The sequence below is a fragment of the Equus asinus genome, chromosome 20 (assembly GCF_041296235.1).
Source record: "Equus asinus isolate D_3611 breed Donkey chromosome 20, EquAss-T2T_v2, whole genome shotgun sequence".
Taxonomy (NCBI): Eukaryota; Metazoa; Chordata; class Mammalia; order Perissodactyla; family Equidae; genus Equus; species Equus asinus.
In genome coordinates, this window is record NC_091809.1 from 39,758,327 (window position 1) to 39,761,368 (window position 3,042).

At 37.8% G+C, this 3,042-nt stretch overlaps 1 pseudogene; it reads left to right on the top strand.

The window, feature by feature from the left end:
• The first annotated feature begins 2,083 nt into the window (after window positions 1-2,083).
• On the top strand, window positions 2,084-2,725 carry LOC106835996 (olfactory receptor 8B3-like; annotated as a pseudogene).
• Window positions 2,726-3,042: the final 317 nt, after the last annotated feature.

Genomic DNA, 3,042 nt, shown 5'->3' on the forward strand with positions numbered 1-3,042 from the left:
TGCCAAGCCATGCCACGTCTGCACCTGGGATCCGAACCAGCAACCCCCAGGCTGCCGAAGAGGAACATGCACACTTAACCTCTGAGTCACCAGGCTGGCCCCTCAAGGGACTTTACATGTTATTTTTGCAATTCTTTGTGAATCTATGCTCATTTCAAATACAATTTAATTGCCCTTTCACAAGCACAAGTAGGAATATCTAGAAATTATAAAGTGATATTTTCTTGAAATGGAAGCCTATTAACAGTGATTTTTTTTTTACAGATTTGATTTGAATCTGTTAAAAGTAAAGACATATTGAGTCAGAACAATCCAAAGTAAATTTTCATGGAGTAATGGATTGTCATTATATCAAATAACATTTTCTTAAAATAATGATCTCTGAAACCAATTAATAGTATCCTTTTGCTATATATCTATAAAATATGTTTAAACATTGTTCATTTAAAGTTAATCAAAATATTAAAAAAGAGCATAATGTATAAACTTTACTGAATGTTCATAAATTCTTACTAAAGTTAATATGTTACCTAGAATGATAATTAATGAAATTTTCAATGATGTTAATTGTTTGCATCTTTATAAGAGACAGCAGAAGATCCATTTTCCTATACCCTGGGGAATGTATAATCCCTGATGAGAAATTAACATTTACTGTCATGATTAGGTTGTAAACACAGGCATCAATTTCTTCCCTGCAGAACTGATCATGATGGGAAGGTCCAAGGAAGGCCTATGAATGGATTGCTAATTAGATCCAAGAGAATCATAAGTCTTAAGCAAACATCATGTGCTCTATGACATGGTGGCTCAAGTGTCAAGTCTGTGGTTTCTCTTCACACTCTCTTAGTAAATTTTTATCTACAAGTTTGATCTGCAAGTCAGAATGACCCCTGGAACATTCAGACTGTGAGATCTATGCTTTGACTCTTGCTAATAAAGGAGAAGAAGCCTCTGTGACTACATCTGCTCAGCTTTGATATCTCAAAAGCTAGTTCTTCTTCTAGGACCATGAAGGTAAACTCACAAAAAGTGTCAGCATTGAGTTCTCTCACTGGAAGCAAAGTGAGTTAACCAAGTTTCTATTTTTCTCTCACTCTCTGTTGCTGAAAAATGAGGAAAAATATTTATTTCTATAACAAGAAATTAAAAAATATGGAGCTCTGACTCTACTTCCTTCATTATTCTCAGCATACCTTACAGCAGTTCCAAGTGGACTACAGCAGTTCCAAGTGACACATCCAGAACATGCCACCAACAGAGGAAGAAGAGACTTTCCTAAAAGAAATTTTTATTGAAATCTGCATATAGAAAAGTTTGTCATAATAAGTAAACAGTTTGACACATTTTCATAAACTCAACTAATTTGATCAGGATCAAAATTAAGTATGTTTCCCTTTCATGCCCTCCTACAGAACCAGAGAAAGCACATTCACTTTCCTTTATTGATTTTCTGTCCAGCTAGGATGAAACAAAGGAGGAGAATGTGTAGAAACACTGGAGTGTATGGTTATTTATAAGTCTTAGGCTACTAGGGCTTTCCTCAACACCTGTTATGAATTATTGACTTAATGATTTCTTATGGTAAAGCATTTGGAAACTTATTGACTCTGAGAGACATCCTTGTAGGAAGCAGGATATCAGTATGCTCTCTTCCCTAGAGGAATCCTCTCTTTCTTAATGGTCATCACAGGGGAACAGAGGTGTCTAGTAGGGTAATGCAAACCTAAGTAGGAGCTAGGAAGTGAAGAATCAGATGAATAGGTGGCAGAGATGGGGGATACATTCCTGCTACTGAAGAGAATCAGCAGGTAGCCTTGGTCCTCAGCCACTCCATCCATCTATCTTCTAATGAAGACAAGAGCAGTTGTTTGTCACATGCAGCTCATGCAATAAAGGACAGAGTGATTTAAATGTTGAGGGTTGTGTGCAGCAGTACATTCAGACCCTATAAAGTCAAGGAGGACTTGCTTGATTTCTGCCAGTCTGAGTCCCCTTTTCATAAATGAGAGTTTGTAAGAACAGAGCTGGCTTCTCCATTAGTGGACTCTTCTTCTGTTCTCACAGATTTCCAAAGTTGAGAATGTTGGCTAGAAAGGACTCTGTAGTGACTGAATTTATTCTTGCTGGATTAACGGACCATCCAGAGCTCCAGAACCCATCTTTTACCAGTTTCTAATGATCTACTTTGTCACCATGGTGGGCAACCTTGGCTTGATCATTCTTATTGGTTTAAATTCTCACCTCCACACCCCCATGTACTATTTCCTATTCAATCTATCTTTCATTGATCTCTGTTATTGTTCAGATGCTGATGACCTTTATATCAAAGATGAATATCATCTCCTGTGTCAGGTGCATGACTTGGCTGTTTTTCTTTCTCTTTTTTGTCATCTCTGAATGCTATATGTTGACCTCAATGGCCTATCATGGCTTTGCAACCATCTGTTAGCCATTGCTTTATAAAATCACCATGTCCCATCATAAATTTTGCTGCATATGTGTTGGGATTTACGAGATCCACTTCCCACACAAGGTGCATGCTTACATTAACCTTCTGCAATGTTAATATCATCAACCATTACTTATGTGACATCCTCCTCCAACTCTCTCTTGCAGCACCTGTGTCAATGAGGTAGTAGCTTACATTGTCATGGGAATTAATATCACAGTGTCCAGTTTTATTTTTCTAACTCCTTTCTTTCTTTCTTGTTTTGATGAGTAAGATGGGCCCTGCGCTAATATCTGTTGCCAATCTTTCTCTTTTTTTCCTTCCCTAAACCTCAGTACATAGTTGTATATCCTAGTTGTAGGTCATTCTAGTTTTTCTATGTGTGTTGCTGTCACAGCATGGCTTGATGAGTGGTGTGTAAGTCTGCACTCAGGATCCAAACCTGTGGATCCTGGGCTGCTGAAGCAGAGCACACGAACTTAACCACTCAGCCATGGGGGCAGCCCTCTAATTTCTTACATATTTATCATCACTAGCATTTTTCTTATCAAATCCTCTCAAGGAAGATCAAAAACTTTCAGCATCTGTAG